We start from the raw sequence: 20,141 nt of genomic DNA on the forward strand, positions 1-20,141 counted from the left end.
AAAGCTTTACGCCTCGCCTGGGCTCGTCAACACCGACATTGGACTGTTGATGACTGGAAATATGTTGCCTGGTCGGACGAGTCTAGTTTCAAATTGTACCGAGCGGATGGACGTGTACGGGTATGGACACAACCTCATGAATCCATGTACCTTGCATGTCAGCAGAGGGGACTGTTCGAGCTGGTGGAAGCTCTGTAATGGTGTGGAGTATGTGCAGTTGGAGTGATATGGGACCCCTAATACGTCTAGATACGACTCTGACAGGTGATACGTACATTATCAGCCTGTCTGATCACCGACTCATGTCCATTCTTCATTCCGATGGGCTTGGACAATTCCAGCAGGACAATGCGACACCGCACACATCCAGAATCTCTACAGAGTGGCTCCAGGAACACTAAGTTTAAACACTCCCCTGGCCACCAAACTCCCCAGACATGAACATTATTGAGCACATCTGGGATGCCTTGCAACGTGCTTTTCAGAAGAAATCTCCACCCATTCGTACTCTTACGGATTTAAGGACACCCTGCAGGATTCATGGTGTCAGTTCCCTCCAAGACTACTTCTGACATTATTCGAGTCCGTGCCACGTCGTGTTGCGGCACTTCTGCGTGCTGGCGGGGGCCCTACACGATATTAGGCAGATGTACCAGTTGGTTTGGCTCGTATGTCTCACCTAACTCTGCCACCTCAAATATCTCTGGAGATATTCAAAAACGGTTTTCACCAGCATGAACGTACGGCAGACGCTTAGGAAACCAAATACTATGCGAAATTTTAAAACGATAAAGTAAGGGAAATCAGAGCTCGCACGGAAAGATATAGGTGTTGATTCTTTCTGCGCTCTATACGAGATTGGAATAATAGAGAACTGTGAAGGTGGTTCGATGAACCCTCTGCCAAGCACTTAAATGTGATTTGCAGAGTATCCATGTAGATGTAGATATAGATGTAGAAATACTATTTTCAACACAAACTTGTGTATTTTTAAATGAACACCCCCTATTATTTCGTATGAAATCAATAGCATGAAAAATCATAAAAATAATGGCGTTGATTGCATCGCAATACGTCAATTACATCCCGATAAATTGCGAAGCAAAATTGACGCATGTAATGAATGAAGCGCACAGCTAGTGCACGGCATCGCAATACGTCAATTACATCCCGATAAATTGCGAAGCGAAACTGACGCATGTAATGAATGAAGCGCACAGCTAGTGCACGTCCTGCGCCTCACGCGTGCACTCACGCTGCCTCTGTCAGGGGCTCACACAACAAGAAGGTATGCACAATCCACAAAAATAAACAAGTAACACGTCCAACGCAAAGTTACGTTTTTAAAATTGTAAATGTATGTTTATTCTAGCGGAATGACAACTACAGCTATAATTAGAGATAACACACTTGAATTCACTTTGCTAAACACATTTACTAGTGCCCTGACGCCTACAGAAACAGTATTGTCGTGCATTATATCCAGCATAGAAAATACATCCACATCTTGACCAATGAAACTGTGTCACGTCAACATACGTTCGAAGTGTCCTCCGTTTGCATCTATACACGTTTGCAGACGGGTACCGAGAGTGTTGCACCGATTGTAGAGTTTCTACAGATATTGCCTCACACGCCGCAGTAATACGATGTTGCATATCCTCTACTGCCTTAGGGGATTCTTGATACACTCTCTCTCTCACTGCGCCCCAGAGAAAGAAGTCTACTGGCGTCAAGTCGGGGGACCGTGCTGGCCATCGCACAGTACCTCCCCGCCCCATCCACCTATTTGGAAATGTCGCATCTAGAACGTCTCTGGCAACTTTTGCATTGTGTGCGGGACATCCATCATGTTGGAACCACATTGATAGACGAGTTTCCAATCCTAGATCCTTCATGAGGAGCGCCAGTGTGTGTTGAAGAAATGATGCATATTGCTGTCCATTCAATGTTCCACAGTAAAAATAAGGACCTATAATACAGTTAGCAATGATATCGCACCAAACATTGACACTCCACTGTCGTTGATGAGCAGCTTGGCGAATCCAGTGGGGATTTTGCACGGACCAGTAGTGCATGTTCTGCAGATTCACATTACCATGATTTATAAATGAAGCCTCGTCCGTAAACAACGTATTGCTTAAGAATACTGGATTACCTTGCAACTGCTGAAGTACAAAGCGATAGAATGCAATGCGGGATTCAAAGTCATTCCCGTACAGTTCTTGGTGCAGGGAGATATGGAACGGATGAAACCGATGCCGGTGCAAGATTCGGCACACACTGCTGTGGTTTATTCCTACACCTCGTGTAATTTCTTGTACACCCACGTGAGGATTGTGCGCTACAGCAGCCAGAACAGCAATTTCGTTTCCACTGCCAGTCGCTGGCGTTGTGCGTCGACGTTTTGTGGGAGCCCAGCCTCCTGTTTCCGTGAGTGTCTTGCAGATGTTGCCAGTGGTTCGACGTGACGGACATCGCCAATCTGGGTAGCGTTCAGCATACAGTGTCGCAGCTGCAGTTGCATTTTGTGACATTCGTCATAAACTAAAATAATATCTAGTTTTTCTTCATTACTGAAGGCCGACATATCGACCAGATGACGGCAAATGTCACAAGCCACAAGAAAACAGGTTTTAATGTGGCAACGTATGTGAATTATAATACAGTATGAGAGTAGTTCAGCAGACCAGATTAGGAGCCTCTTGTGCACTGAAGGTAGAGCGTGCCGTGGTCATATTGGTATGTTTACGGCAGGATACAGGCGCCAGTGAAGGCAATCCCTGCTCTGAGCACAGTCCTACATACGATGCATTACGTCAGAAACTGTGACGCCATTGCTGTCCTTTACAAGAGAAATGGTTCAAATGGCTCTGAGCACTATGGGACTCAACTGCCGAGGTCATTAGTCCCCTAGAACTTAGAACTAGTTAAACCTAACTAACCTAAGGACACCACAAACATCCATGCCCGAGGCAGGATTCGAACCTGCGACCGTAGCGGTCTCGCGGTTCCAGACTGCAGCGCCTTTACAAGAGAAATATTTCAGAACTTATGAGGTTTAGAAACGTGAAACTAAGTGTGTTACTATTTCGCAACAATAAACACTATGCACAGGACATCCATCATTCTGATACCGCATTATTTGACACATTATAAGAGGTGGACCGGTTCAAGTAAGTTACAGCTCAAGAAGGGGCAAAACTATCCCCCTATAGGAGTGTCATCAATGAAATATCGGCCAGTGATGTGTTGCCATACAATACCACACCTTACATTAACATTCCACTGACGTAGTACGTCAATCACATCACAATTACCGGCAGCGTTAGGTGCACGCTTGAGTCTCAGGACGTGGCGCTAGCTGTGCGCTTCATTTATTTCAAGCGCCAACTTCGCTTCTCAATTTCTCGGGATGTAATTGACTTATTGAAACGCAACTAACACCATTATTTTTGTGATTTTTCATGCTATTGATTGCATACGAAATAATAGGGGGTGTCTATTTAAAAATACACACGTTTGTGTTGAAAATAGTATTTGTTTACGTTTTAAAATTTCGCATAGTATTTGGTTTCCTAAGCCCCTGCCGTACGTTCATGCTTGTGAAAACCGCTTTTGAATATCTCTTGTCGTTCCAGAAATATTTGAGGTACCAGAGTTTGGTGAGACAACAGTTCATCCATCCTGGGGATCGAGAATCTCAACGATTTTCGCCTGTGTTCGATACAGATACTGGCAAGATATAGGTCCCAGGAATTCAAAGACCGTGTCAAAATCTCTACAGCAGTTTCTCAGACTAACTCGGACATATAAAAAGAAGAGAGGAAGGACTTTATTTACGTAGATGTGGAAGATGTAATGAAATATTTTTGTTTACTTACTAAGACTTGATTACAACTTACATTTTGTGTTTGCATGCAGTAATGTTTGTCTGTTATGCATTTGACGGATGACGAGTGCAATGTATGTTGCAATTGCAAAAAGATATTTTTATGTGATATAATTACAATTTATCAATTTTCAACTTTTTCCTTTACCTGTAACGCGAAACCTTGCTTCTTGCCAAATTTCATGATTGTACCGGAAGTATCCTATAGGTTTTGATGAGTTTACGAGTATCGAAATATGCGACATAAATGGCCGCATCTTTTGACTGAATAGACTCAGAAGCTTAAAAGTTTTACACTGCTAAGGGACCATAGACCTTAATACGTGGCATAAACTTGATATGTCTACCCCTTCTTGAGGAGAAGGGTTCTTAACAGTCAGACAGACAGGCAAACGGACGGACAATAAAGCCATCCTGTGAGGGCAGTGGTCGTCAAACTGTGAGATCCATAGCCGCGTTTTATAATAATATCCATCTAGCATATAATAGCCGAATCTCAAATCGTCAACTAACGTTAAGAGCTTCGTAAGACTGTAGTTTTCCTGCTCAGCAGGGTCAGTAATACTTCCTTAATTTTAATTGACGTTGGTGACTTAGGTCCTGAGCAGAAGGGTAAGTAAGCACGGCCAATGCGATACTAGAGGATGTGAGAGGGGGAACGTTTTCTTGTTTGACATGCAGGGCTGGCAACTCAAAGGCGTGTGTGCCTCGTATCGATCAGCTGCTATGGTACAAATTTCAAACAGAAAACACCTAAATGCGCGTTATAGAGATAGTCACTTCAAATGCGGTACATATTTCGAGAAAGGAGCTACGAAATTAAATTAAGGCTGGTGTAATACAATAAGAAAAGTGACATTCGAAATATTTAAAAAAACATTGTGATCGTGTCTCATATTGCATAACGATTTAAATATAAGTGCAATTACTGTTCTTAATCAATTAGTGACACGCTCACAAAGAAACACACCACCACTTCACCAGGCAATTATTGGGTCAGAACTTCGAGGTCGTTAAGGGGTAGCAGCAACGTGAAACAGAGATCAGTCGGCAAGAGCTGTTCGGAATGGTGCCGACTTTTAACGATCAGTACCTGGGGATAGGCGGCCAACATATCGCACCCATATTGTAGCTACTTTGATGGGCGCCTACAATATACTAATTTATGCAGATTATCAATGAATAGCGAGATCGGTATATGTGCGGGCTGGGACGCCGCTCCGCAATGTCAGTAATAGACTCCTGAGCTAAAAATTTTGAGAACCACTACTGTAAGTGTTCCGTTTTCACAGATTGAGGCATGGAACCCTAAGAAAAATGTAATGTAATTAGGTGTTTTTCTTTCTAGAAAAATGATTTAAAAGTCGGTATTGCGTACCTTTTTAACAGGTCTTCCAAACTATTAAGAATACTCTGTACCCCTAGGTTTAGCCTCGCCATCCCCCACACTCACACACAAAACTACTGTATGGACGCCCTCAGATAGGTCTCTAACCTTGTGACGTGTCCATGTGCGATTTCCTCTTGTGATTTGCTCTTTCCCTAGGATAATTTTCAACTCATAACTGATAATGAAAGAAATTTATTTACGTTTGGTACTTGGACCACATGCTCTGTGTTAATACGAAATGAAAGCATACCATTACAAGTCCCCGGAAGGACTGCATCGTTGATCGTATCCACACTTTTTTAGCCATCACAGCTCAGTAATATCGTAGATTCTAAAATGGGGCAATGAGAATAAGTGAACCTACGGTATATCACCTTTCCTGCTGTTACGGAAGGTTTACGTATTCTAGGAAGGTGACAGATACGCGCAAAACGTGTCATTGGTTTTTTTAACTAGTGGCATTTCATTTTGCAACCAATTCAGCAGTTTTGCAGCACTCATATTAACATGTTCTAACGACCGAAAAGAATTTACAAGTTACACATAATTTAAAAAATGGCGAATCTGCAGTAAAACTTCCTCAGTATTGTGGAACAGGCATACATACTGGGAGTAAAATTTTGCAATGTAAGCTGACATAGAAGCAGGATCGTCACGGCGTAAATGGCTGAAAACTACAGCTTATGCGAAACTATATGAAGTACTACACTTGTTTCCGTGAGGGTCCAATGTTAATACACAAAGCAGAAGAGTTCCACATAAGAAAACTGAAGGAAAGTGTAACGCTTCATCAGCTTTTTCTCCCTTTATTGTTCTTTCAATTCGGACTGGCAGCGGATAAAACAGCTCTTCGGGATGACTGATCCAATTTAAACATTGCTGCAGGACTTGAGAAATTGCGAGAGACTTAGTGCCGAAAAAAAAAAAACTGATGGTTTTTGCAATGAATTCTTTAGTTACGTTGAACAGAAAAATTTTCTCTCAGAAAAAGATTTACAACGGTAATGAAACTAGACTGTAGTGGATGTGTATGGCCACTTTTACTTTAGTCTTTCGGACTGAAGCGCAATCTAATTTTGAATTATCCTTATTTTTCAGTTTATCCGCATTACCTTGAATAATAGGGAGCTTGTTGTAATTCACTAGTCGCTCTCTTTTCAGAAAGAAAGAAAGAAAGAGAGAGGGAGAGGAGGGGGGGGGGGGCTTCGGGAAGGTGGGAGAGAGGTGACTCACTGTACATACTGAGAATGTAAGTGGACCCATTGCTGTACTCTCTGGATCCAACGATGTGTTACTGATCAGAGAATGGATGAGAAACCACTTGGGGCGGCGTTTCTTCTACAGGATCAGTCCGTGGTAGAAGCGAATCATAGGCAGATCAACAAACCTTTGGAAGCCCTTATCTGCAGTGCACAAACACCCAGCAGCAGCTTGTTTCCTGCAACAATTCCTCGTGCACCGCAGTTGTCAATGCTTTCGTATTGCTAGAACTTCTTATCTGGCTCGCCCTTTGGACGATCTTGTCGCTTGCCATCAACTAGCGCACTTCAGACTTTGAGTTGTCCACCGGCCTGGACAACGATATTTGCTACTAACCTGAAGTAAAATTCCATTTCCGCGCAGACGTATGACGTCACACGTTTCGAGCGCAATTGACCGTTGTCGGTTCTGTCATCCGCTGTTGCTGTCACCCTATGGGGGAAGTCTGGTGTACATCTTTTTGAGCATCAGAATCCACGTACCATTTATACCTTCCTCCTTTCGATTAAAATTGTTAGGGTGTTTAGTAACCTCTATGGGCTCTCCGTATAGCACCCGTTTGTGGTTGCCAGTACGTCTTACCCAGTCGCAGCTAGTGGTCTCCTGGTTGCAGAGCACGTTCCACAACAGCTCTCTTGCCCTCGTGCTCTGCTAATCGTTTTTCGACCGCTCTTTTAGTAGTAACCACGTAAACGTCTTCACAACTGCACGGTATCCTGCAGATTCTTGCTTTCTTTCTGCAGCTTGTCCGACTTTAGGTGCACCTGTATTTTCCGTGTGCGTTATAGATCACAGCGACATTCCGAGCTATCTGGTCAGTAGCGTCTATTATAAAAGGCAGGAAAACCTTGGATTTTACAGACGCCGGCACATTGCTATTATCTTTTTGTGTCTTCTTAACGCTCTTTTTATCCCAGTAGAGGTGGTCGAAGTGGAACTGGAATGCGTCACACATCTGTCGTGAAGAATGGATATTCTTCTTCTCAGCGAAAACATGTCCGCAAACGGGGACGAAACGCTGGGTTTCAATAAGAAATTCGTCAGACCAGTACAGAATAGCCAGGAAAACTCTTAATAAGCGTGACATTTCCGGCCGTGAAGTTTCACATTTTACAGTCGTGTGGGTTGCCTACCGAATCATTGGCGGTGAGATTTTTCAGATAAATCCGGTGCCTGTCAATGATAAAGCTTTTGCAACAGCAATTGGCCCAGCAAAAACAACTGGCCAAAGCGCAGTACGCAAAGCATCAGGAGCAGCTGCAAGAATTTCAAAATGTTGCAAGATCGACGCCAAGAACAGTCGCAGCTCTTTTTCGCACGATTTCAGCAGCCTGGCGCCCTGGCGCCCCACCGTCGGTCCTACTTTGGAAGAGGGCACGAATGAGTGGGACGTGTGAAGCCTTCACAGTCATTTTTGACATACCAAGTAACCTGCCGTAGCACAAATGGACAATGTGTCCTCCGTGTTCTTATCCTCATTTTCTTTGTTTATTGAGTGAACTAGATCCTTTTCGGAACCTGTGTCTTTTAGATTTTTGTGATGAGTAAACGGCTCGTTGTGCTCGTAAGTTGCACGTCGTTATCGCTTGGGACGAATTACTGCAGTATTGTAGCTTCAGTCGCAGTCGTATAAAGCATGAGTTGTGGATTTAAAAACCACTGCTGTCGATTCGATTTGTGCCTACAGGTCGCCGCGCCCACAGCTCTCCTCTTCCTCCTCCTCCACCCCCCCCCCCCCCCCCCAACCACCCACTCACTCGCAGTTTCTTAATTTTGTCACGGACCGTGGACAATAACACGCTTACTAACAAATTTTTTGGGAGGTTTCTCGTAATGGCTTGGCGGTTAACAGAACTGACAGTTCCCTCCCAAACTCAATTGGTAATCATTCTGCTCCATTCCCTGCTAATTGGATACTTGGCTGAAAAATACCGAACAGTCAGCACTGCACTAGCGAGTAGCGAATAAATATATACAGTAAAAGTGCTCAGTTACAAACTACTTACAATCGTATGCTAATACATTAATAGGCGGCATTCAACATTCTACCAGTTTTTAGGGCTTCCTCCAGTTCCAGTCACATACAGGGCGAGGGAAGAATGCACATGCTGCAATCAGTATACGGGAGCGATGCGTAGCAGTTTTTGGTATTTTCCTCGATTCATCCCACTTGGTCCTCGAAACTTTGTAAGTCGCGTCCATGGAATAATTTGCGTCTATCTTCACGAGTTCAGTTTATTCAGCATCTGCGCGGCATTCTCCCAAGTGCCAAACAACCCTGCGACCGTTCTCAGGGCTCCTTCGTATACGATCCACATACCCTGTTCTATTCGGTATGGATCCAACACTCCTGAGCGATATTCTAGGATGGATCGTACGAATGTTTTATTGGTAATCTCCTTTGTAAATTGATTGTGTTTCCTGTGAACCGTTATCTGGCACCTGCTTTACTTAACACTGAAACTGGAAAAAGTTCGCAACCCCAAGAAGGAGTTATTCGACGTAAATGAAAGTTGGCAACAGTGTTTCTACATCTGAAAGATGATGTCTATTCAAATTTCGCGCCAGTCGCTTATGAGTGGCGTTAGTAGCACCACTATGAGGCTGAAAATTAGGTCTGCTTTAAATACTCGGTGTAACGGTCGCGAGCGTTAGTTGCCTTTGAGATTGGAGATTGTGAGTTGCTCTTAATTAGGAATGCTTTTGTCAACACCTCACTGAGTTTTAACGAGGTCGTGTAATATAGATAACGAAAAGACAGATGTTCCTTTTGCGATATCGCACAGAAACTTGGCAGGAATGTAGCCACTGTACATGATTGCTGGCAGCGATGGTCACGAGAATGTACTCTCGCAAGAAGACTGGGCCACATGACATTACCGAGAGGGAAAACCGTAGTGTTCGCCGTATGGCACATCTATTGCATCTGCAACAGCAATCTGAGCAGCAGTTGGCACCACAGTTACACAACGAACTGTTACAAATCGCTTACTTCAAAACAGCTACGACCCAGACGCCCTGCAGCATGCTTTCTCTTGACCTCAAAACACCGCCATTTGCGACTTCAGTGGTGGCAAGCGAGAGCAGGGCAGGGTAGAGGTCTGCTGTGTTTTCTGATGAAAACTGGTACTGTCTCGGTGCCAGTGATGGCCGTATGATGGTTAGAAGGTGGTCAAGTGAGGGCCTGCAACCAGCCTGTCTGCATACTAGACACATTGGACCTGTACCTGGAGTTATGGTATAGAGTGCAACTTTTTATGACAAAAAGAGCACTCTTGTTGCTATACCACCCATCCTGACTACAAATCTGTGTCTGGTGATTCAAACTGTCGTGCTGTCATTCATGAACAGCATTCCAGGGGCTGTCTTCCAATGGGATAACACTCGCCCACCTACGGTAACCCAAATGATCTACAGTGTGTCTACATGTTGCCTTGGGCTGCTGAATCAACAAACCTGTCTCTAATGGAGCACATATGGGATTTGTTGGACGACAACTCCAGTGTCATCCACAAACACCATTAACTGTCCCTGTATTGACTGACTAAGTGCAGCAGGCATGCAACTCCATCTCACAAACTGACATCCAGCACATGTAAAATATAATGTGTGCATGTTTCCACGGTTGTATTCTGGCAGTTACACTATTTATTAATTTACAAGTACCAGTATTTCACATTTACAATGGCTTTTCTTGTGCTTACATTAACCTATGATCTAGCAATGTCAGTCACCTAAATATGTTACCTACGCAAAGGTATTCTCAAAATTTTATTAATCTACATTAATTATTTTTTGGTGATGCGATTTTTTTTTCGTCAGTGTACGTGACCATTCATTTCATATGCCTACAAATTACCACACACTGGTATGTAGACCAATTCCACTTGTGATGCACTTGGAGCCACAGGATACAACCTTTTTTTTTTTTTTTTTTTCTCTATGTGAAGTGTCAAGCATTAAGTTTCTGAACATTTAAAGCAAGCTGCCAATCTTTGCACCATTTTGAATCTCATCTGACACACAACTACAGTTACATGCACATTTTTATTGGTGACTCTCCATCCAAGGTAACATGCTGCATCTCCACTACCAAGAAATTCTCAATTCAGTCACAAGTTTCGCTTTACATCCCATACGATCATACTTTTGATAAAAAGGACAGGCATGGTAATGAGTCAAAACCATGTTGAAGTCTGTTTCGGCACTGACAGTGCAGTGTAGAGAGCAGTGTTATAACAGCCTGATCCTAGTAACTATGAGACTTAGCCAGTGGATCAAAGATCAAACAGTTTAATGAGGCAACTTGATACAGCTGTCAGGAATTTGTAGAACTGTTTTCCATTAGCTGTACAAATTTATTATTTATCTCCTGTAGGTATTGCTCATAGTGATCATCATCACAGAAAGAAAAATGCAGTGAATTACATGGATATACAGTTCAGCTTTCCACTGGATAAACTGAAAACTATCAGAGTCGTAAAATGTTAACAGACTCATGTAAACAATCCTCAATTTCGACACCAACACAAAATTCACTTCACTATGATTAAACAAAACAACCATTAAGGTGGTAACACGAAGACTGAGTCGGTGCTTGTGGTCTCAGACTGGCTGAGTCTGTCCCTGACATATGGGGATAGGCCAAATCCAAGGACCCTACAAGTGGTATATGACATGCACTTGCTGCTACTCACATTTGTTGCTGTCACACTTGTAGAATCACCGCTGCAGTTTCCATTAGTACTCTGTCTCCATCTGAACCATTTCACTGCTGTTTAATGACTGCTATTTGCAACCCTCGATTGGTCAACCAATTTAACCTCTAACAGATCTGCAAATGTAAAATCTGTCAGAATGATTGGGTGAATGAGTATTTTTCTGATAGAGGTAGGTGGTGATGTAGATTAGGGCAGTAAGATTTTGTCAAATTCCTTTACCAGTAGTCATGAACAAATGTAGTGCAGCACAGCTGCAGTAAGCAGGTGACAGGTAACAGCTGTTAAATCCTGGACCCAAGTGCACCAGTGTGGATGCACTGCTGTGTTTCTTGGTCAGACAGCCCAGTGGCAAGTGGTCTTGCTATCAGCATATTCCTGCAGCCAGCTGTTGCTGTGTCAGAATGGTGAGACGATGTACCAGCTCAGGTGGCCAGAATGAAGCAGGCCAATACTCCACAAAGCAGTTTGGGGCAGGACACTTATCACACCTTCCAGATGTCAGTTTTGATATCCATACTGATGTATTACATAAGCCACAGGTTCCCAATGGCTGGGTGCTGCAGGACACTGTTGTATTAGAAGACTCTGAAAACAGTATTGCCACTGCCCAGGCATGTCAGTTGTATGTTGACTGAAATCATTACATTTCCTGCAACTGTGCCATCCATAGCACATAGTATATGAGGCTATCCAAGTAAAACCATTAGCCCATATGTAGGATATTTCCAACTCTCAGTGAAAAAGGAAGGATGCCAGCAGTAGTCTTTTTCTGCTTCACTTTGTTGGTTGACACATCAGGCATCTGGACGAAACTTGCAGAACCAGTGGTCACCATACATGTTGGTCTGTGGACTGACAGTAGCTGTGGCACAAAGGTGCACAAGCCATTGTCCCCATGATAATACTGCTCCACTGTGATGGACTTCAACAGCCAGTGGTGTGGAATTCAGGAAGCCTGCATGGTTGACACCACAGCCTCTATTCACCAGGAGTCTCCACTCAAAATGACCCATAAGCTGTGGCTACTCCATTCTTCTGACATATAATCTTTTCCAGGGGTGCTGGTCTAGCAAGATATGCAGGAGAGCTATGAAGTTTAGAAAGTAGGTGATAGGTATTCGCAAGACTGAAACTGCTAGTGCAGGTCACAATTTGTGTAGCTGAGGCTGGGGAGTCAAGCGAGCAGTAGTTTCTGATACTCAGTATTTAGCTTATTTTCTCATGTGCTTCTGCGAAGAAAAGAATTATATCTCTGTATTTTACGGTGTTGACTAGAGTATGCTAACTTACTCTAAGTTTTTGTGTAAATTTTTGTGCATCTGCACTGTGTGAGCTTACTTTAGAGTGTATTAGGAAGCAAAAGACATGTACCAACAGTACTAAGATTGCTTCTGGTGACTGCTTGTGTTAGTGTTACATTCCTTGTGATACAGATTGATTAAAGATGGAAAGGGACTGTGCTTGCTGTGAGTGGGTGCAGAGGGAATTCGCCAGTATCCATAAACTGTTGGAGTTGTCTTGGCCACAGTTGACAGGCTTCATGCTGCTGCTTGTGCTGCAGTGGTGTGGGGTCACTTAAGTTAAATGCTTTGGGTTTGGCTTATGTTCGCATGAAAAAAGCGACACCTGGGTTGAGAGGCCATTCTCTAATCATACAAGTGGTTGGTTGTTTTTGCAAAGACAGCTGGCCTCAACATGGGTTGGAAGCACAACTACCAGTTTACAGCACTGTTTGCATAACAAATCGCAGTCCTCCGGTTTGAAGCCAAATGAAAAGCTTAAACCAGAGATGTTTCCAGAATGAGATTTTCACTCTGCAGCGGAGTGTGCGCTGATATGAAACTTCTTGGCAGATTAAAACTGTGTGCCCGACCGAGATTCGAACTCGGGACCTTTGCCTTTCGCGGGCAAGTGCTCTACCAACTGAGCTACCGAAGCACGACGCACGCCCGGCCCTCACAGCTTTACTTCTGCCAGTATCTCGTCTCCTACCTTCCAAACTTTACTGAAGCTCTCCTGCGAACCTTGCAGAACTAGCACTCCTGAAAGAAAGGATACTGCGGAGACATGGCTTAGCCACAGCCTGGGGGATGTTTCCAGAATGAGATTTTCCCTCTGCAGCGGAGTGTGCGCTGATATGAAACTTCCTGGCAGATTAAAACTGTGTGCCCGACCGAGACTCGAACTCGGGACCTTTGCCTTTCGCGGGCAAGTGCTCTACCAACTGAGCTACCGAAGCACGACTCACGCCCGGCCCTCACAGCTTTACTTCTGCCAGTATCTCGTCTCCTACCTTCCAAACTTTACAGAAGCTCTCCTGCGAACCTTACAGAACTAGCACTCCTGAAAGAAAGGATACTGCGGAGACATGGCTTAGCCACAGCCTGGGGGATGTTTCCAGAATGAGATTTTCCCTCTGCAGCGGAGTGTGCGCTGATATGAAACTTCCTGGCAGATTAAAACTGTGTGCCCGACCGAGACTCGAACTCGGGACCTTTGCCTTTCGCGGGCAAGTGCTCTACCAACTGAGCTACCGAAGCACGACTCACGCCCGGCCCTCACAGCTTTACTTCTGCCAGTATCTCGTCTCCTACCTTCCAAACTTTACAGAAGCTCTCCTGCGAACCTTGCAGAACTAGCACTCCTGAAAGAAAGGATACTGTGGAGACATGGCTTAGCCACAGCCTGGGCGATGTTTCCAGAATGAGATTTTCACTCTGCAGCGGAGTGTGCGCTGATATGAAACTTCCTGGCAGATTAAAACTGTGTGCCCGACCGAGACTCGAACTCGGGACCTTTGCCTTTCGCGGGCAAGTGCTCTACCAACTGAGCTACCGAAGCACGACTCACGCCCGGCCCTCACAGCTTTACTTCTGCCAGTATCTCGTCTCCTACCTTCCAAACTTTACAGAAGCTCTCCTGCGAACCTTGCAGAACTAGCACTCCTGAAAGAAAGGATACTGCGGAGACATGGCTTAGCCACAGCCTGGGGGATGTTTCCAGAATGAGATTTTCACTCTGCAGCGGAGTGTGCGCTGATATGAAACATCCTGGCAGATTAAAACAGTGTACCCGACCGAGACTCGAACTCGGGACCTTTGCCTTTCGCGGGCAAGTGCTCTACCAACTGAGCTACCGAAGCACGACTCACGCCCGGCCCTCACAGCTTTACTTCTGCCAGTATCTCGTCTCCTACCTTCCAAACTTTACAGAAGCTCTCCTGCGAACCTTGCAGAACTAGCACTCCTGAAAGAAAGGATACTGCGGAGACATGGCTTAGCCACAACCTGGGGGATGTTTCCAGAATGAGATTTTCACTCTGCAGTGGAGTGTGCGCTGATATGAAACTTCCTGGCAGATTAAAACTGTGTGCCCGACCGAGACTCGAACTCGGGACCTTTGCCTTTCGCGGGCAAGTGCTCTACCAACTGAGCTACCGAAGCACGACTCACGCCCGGCCCTCACAGCTTTACTTGGAAGGTAGGAGACGAGATACTGGCAGAAGTAAAGCTGTGAGGGCCGGGCGTGAGTCGTGCTTCGGTAGCTCAGTTGGTAGAGCACTTGCCCGCGAAAGGCAAAGGTCCCGAGTTCGAGTCTCGGTCGCACACACAGTTTTAATCTGCCAGGAAGTTTTTAAACCAGAGACTCAGATGACACTGTGACAATTTTGGATGCAGGTGGGGACTTGTAGGACACCCCTTAATAGCGGAGACATGTACAACATGCAGGAAATGGCTACTTCAGCAGCAGAGTACAAGTGAGTTTTGGGGGATAGAGAAATCCTTCCACAGGCCCAATGTGACACACATTATGATTTCAGACTGTGAAGAGTACTATCTCCATTAATCACAGAAGGTACCATTCACCATGGTACAGTGGAGAAAGAAAACATAAATATAGCATTAGCTAGCTGCAGGAATGACTATCGAAAGGTTTCACAACTATCCTTGGTCATAAACAGTAACAACGAGCACTAAGAATAAAAATACTGCGGAGACATGGCTTAGCCACAGCCTGGGGGATGTTTCCAGAATGAGATTTTCCCTCTGCAGCGGAGTGTGCGCTGATATGAAACTTCCTGGCAGATTAAAACTGTGTGCCCGACCGAGACTCGAACTCGGGACCTTTGCCTTTCGCGGGCAAGTGCTCTACCAACTGAGCTACCGAAGCACGACTCACGCCCGGCCCTCACAGCTTTACTTCTGCCAGTATCTCGTCTCCTACCTTCCAAACTTTACAGAAGCTCTCCTGCGAACCTTACAGAACTAGCACTCGTGAAAGAAAGGATACTGCGGAGACATGGCTTAGCCACAGCCTGGGGGATGTTTCCAGAATGAGATTTTCCCTCTGCAGCGGAGTGTGCGCTGATATGAAACTTCCTGGCAGATTAAAACTGTGTGCCCGACCGAGACTCGAACTCGGGACCTTTGCCTTTCGCGGGCAAGTGCTCTACCAACTGAGCTACCGAAGCACGACTCACGCCCGGCCCTCACAGCTTTACTTCTGCCAGTATCTCGTCTCCTACCTTCCAAACTTTACAGAAGCTCTCCTGCAAACCTTGCAGAACTAGCACTCCTGAAAGAAAGGATACTGCGGAGACATGGCTTAGCCACAGCCTGGGCGATGTTTCCAGAATGAGATTTTCACTCTGCAGCGGAGTGTGCGCTGATATGAAACTTCCTGGCAGATTAAAACTGTGTGCCCGACCGAGACTCGAACTCGGGACCTTTGCCTTTCGCGGGCAAGTGCTCTACCAACTGAGCTACCGAAGCACGACTCACGCCCGGCCCTCACAGCTTTACTTCTGCCAGTATCTCGTCTCCTAGCTTCCAAACTTTACAGAAGCTCTCCTGCGAACCTTACAGAACTAGCACTCCTGAAAGAAAGGATACTGCGGAGACATGGCTTAGCCACAGCCTGGGGGATGTTTCCAGAATGAGATTTTCCCTCTGCAGCGGAGTGTGCGCTGATATGAAACTTCCTGGCAGATTAAAACTGTGTGCCTGACCGAGACTCGAACTCGGGACCTTAGCCTTTCGCGGGCAAGCGCTCTACCAACTGAGCTACCGAAGCACGACTCACGCCCGGCCCTCACAGCTTTACTTCTGCCACTATCTCGTCTCCTACCTTCCAAACTTTACAGAAGCTCTCCTGCGAACCTTGCAGAACTAGCACTCCTGAAAGAAAGGATACTGCGGAGACATGGCTTAGCCACAGCCTGGGGGATGTTTCCAGAATGAGATTTTCACTCTGCAGCGGAGTGTGCGCTGATATGAAACTTCCTGGCAGATTAAAACTGTGTGCCCGACCGAGACTCGAACGCGGGACCTTTGCCTTTCGCGGGCAAGTGCTCTACCAACTGAGCTACCGAAGCACGACTCACGCCCACCCCCTCACAGCTTTACTTCTGCCAGTATCTCGTCTCCTACCTTCCAAACTTTACTGAAGCTCTCCTGCGAACCTTGCAGAACTAGCACTCCTGAAAGAAAGGATACTGCGGAGACATGGCTTAGCCACAGCCTGGGGGATGTTTCCAGAATGAGATTTTCACTCTGTAGCGGAGTGTGCGCTGATATGAAACTTCCTGGCAGATTAAAACTGTGTGCCCGACCGAGACTCGAACTCGGGACCTTTGCCTTTCGCGGTCAAGTGCTCTACCAACTGAGCTACCGAAGCACGACTCACGCCCGGCCCTCACAGCTTTACTTCTGCCAGTATCTCGTCTCCTACCTTCCAAACTTTACAGAAGCTCTCCTGCGAACCTTGCAGAACTAGCACTCCTGAAAGAAAGGATACTGCGGAGACATGGCTTAGCCACAGCCTGGGGGATGTTTCCAGAATGAGATTTTCACTCTGCAGTGGAGTGTGCGCTGATATGAAACTTCCTGGCAGATTAAAACTGTGTGCCCGACCGAGACTCGAACTCGGGACCTTTGCCTTTCGCGGGCAAGTGCTCTACCAACTGAGCTACCGAAGCACGACTCACGCCCGGCCCTCACAGCTTTACTTGGAAGGTAGGAGACGAGATACTGGCAGAAGTAAAGCTGTGAGGGCCGGGCGTGAGTCGTGCTTCGGTAGCTCAGTTGGTAGAGCACTTGCCCGCGAAAGGCAAAGGTCCCGAGTTCGAGTCTCGGTCGCACACACAGTTTTAATCTGCCAGGAAGTTTTTAAACCAGAGACTCAGATGACACTGTGACAATTTTGGATGCAGGTGGGGACTTGTAGGACACCCCTTAATAGCGGAGACATGTACAACATGCAGGAAATGGCTACTTCAGCAGCAGAGTACAAGTGAGTTTTGGGGGATAGAGAAATCCTTCCACAGGCCCAATGTGACACACATTATGATTTCAGACTGTGAAGAGTACTATCTCCATTAATCACAGAAGGTACCATTCACCATGGTACAGTGGAGAAAGAAAACATAAATATAGCATTAGCTAGCTGCAGGAATGACTATCGAAAGGTTTCACAACTATCCTTGGTCATAAACAGTAACAACGAGCACTAAGAATAAAAAGCTAGCAGGGACCATATGTCAACAGCATAAAAATTCTAAATTTCAACTGGAATACATATCACAAAAAGATAGGCAGAACTTGGGTCATGGAGGTATGTTTATCGCTGTAACCTAAAGAGATCATTGCATATTCCAAATGTAAAATAATTTGGGTGATGTTAAGTGTTGAAAGAGGATCAACCACGGTCATTGGATGTTTTTATACACCCCATACCTCACAACCAGTAGTGCTGCAACATTTTTAGAGGAAATTTGGACAACATTTTAGTAAATATCCTAGTCACATTGTAGTATTACGTGGGGATTTGTACCTACCAGTTACAGTCAAAGTCACCCACATTTTTAACTAATTATAGTGTGTTACCCACTTTTGTACAAATAACTTTGATTTCCTCACATGCAGATCTTTGGGGAGACCAAAGAGAAACACAGCCCCAAAATGCGACACAGAAGTTGCCCTCATGTCTCTTTTTGTCTCTCTCAGTCAGGAACTCAAAGTAAATTAGTGCTTTATGGAAATTGCATGACAGTCAAAGGTTCCCTCAATTGGGCTGTGAAAGAACTAAGGCAATATCTTTTTAGCATCTGTGTGTAATGCTGACCACACTCTTACTTAACGGACAGTAAGTGCCGAGCAAAGTTATGAGGGATGGAAAAGATCCGTTTGCTACAGATTCACTGTGAACCTGAATGTGGCCAAGGCCTTACAGATGACCAAAAACCATATGAAACCAAAATCCTCATAAGGGGAGCCATGTGTAAAGCTTTCAACAAATTCAAAAATAAAATTCCATCTACCAACTTGGCAGAAAATCCTAGGACACTTTGGTCTTATGTTAAATCAGTAAATGGATGGAAACCATATGTCCAGACACTGTGACCATAATAGCATCAAAACAGAAAATAACAGAGAGAAGGCCACAATACTAAATGACTTTTTCCATTACTGATAACAGGAAGATTGTACTGTGTTTTCGCATTTAAATTGTAGCAAAAATGTCAAAACGACAGATACGGAAAAATTAGTGAACACAGGAAAGGGAAGCAAATGAAATCGCTCAACAGAGGAAAAATTACTGGACTGATGGGGAACCAATATGATTCCACATAGAGTATATGAAATACATTGCTCCTCTTCCAGCAGCAGTGTACCTTAGATCATCTGAGAAGCGAAGTATTCCTAGCAATTGGAATAAGGCACAGATCTTCCCCATCTTCAGGAAGGGTCATCAAAACAGAAACACAAAACTATAGACTTATATCTTTCACCATAGGCATGCTCTGTTCTTGATTTCTTGATCACCAAGTTGAAGAGGGGGAGGGGGGGGGGGGCTTCTGGGACCCAGTCTGTACTGTATAAAAATTAAATTGAGTTTGATTCAGGGGGTTCACAGGGACATGGGAAGTAACACAGGGATTTCCATGGGAAAGACAAAGCTGCGGGATAAGCAGTTGTAACAGTACTGACAACATTTGTGTTGTGATGATTAACTGCTATGGTAAAAACTTTATGTACAGTCGCTTTGCTCAATGAGCACTTCCCATAACAAGTAATTCACATAACAAGGGGAACAAACTATAAAAAACTGACCACATCTGCTTAGATTTTTTTTTTAGTTTTTAATAACCATTTCAAAAACCACTTACTAAACTAGATCAGTCTCTTTGGCTGCTATGAATGTACTAGACATATACTCTCTTATGGCAGACTACTTCACAAAGGAGAATCTCCAACAATGCCATGTTCAGCTATACTGGTCACAAGGCAGCTCACATCGCAATTGTTGTCTCTGCTACCACCACTGTGGCCTCCACTACAATGGGAATGTTGCAAGTTCTTTGCAACTTCTCCTCACCTCAACAGCTTCTGTTAATCAACTGCCTTGTGATATTTATGAGTTCCAATTCTGATTTGTTGCACATGCTATTTTGTACAGCAATAACAGTGACAAAAAATGATTTTAAAAGAAAATCTAGTGTGAGCCATCAGCATGTTTCTCTGTAATTTATTACCCAAACTAAGTAGTTGCATTTTCATAACAACTTTTCTTTTAAATTAGTTTTTTGAATCACTACAGAAGAATATGGAATGGTAAATTCTTAATTAGCAATTAATACCACATTGAAGGGAAAAAAAACCAACATATACTATGCAAATTGGCATTATAAGGAACCAGAATCACACGGACCTTTGATCAATAGAAGATTACAATACTAACCCTGTTGGATGAAATTTATGATTCCATTCTTTTTTCAGCTATGTTTCACCTAAAATTGCAAGTCTGAAATATGAGGCGAGCCTATGGGATTGGTGCACTGTGTGGAAATATTTATTTAAATTTCACATTTTTCCAAGTT

At 44.6% G+C, this 20,141-nt stretch overlaps 1 protein-coding gene across 1 annotated transcript in view; it reads right to left on the reverse strand.

The window, feature by feature from the left end:
* The window catches only part of LOC126194883 (ATPase family protein 2 homolog), a 180,890-nt gene that overhangs the window by 70,984 nt on the left and 89,765 nt on the right, over positions 1–20,141 (reverse strand). The window lies entirely within an intron of this gene.

Source organism: Schistocerca nitens, chromosome 7 (assembly GCF_023898315.1).
Source record: "Schistocerca nitens isolate TAMUIC-IGC-003100 chromosome 7, iqSchNite1.1, whole genome shotgun sequence".
NCBI lineage: Eukaryota > Metazoa > Arthropoda > Insecta > Orthoptera > Acrididae > Schistocerca > Schistocerca nitens.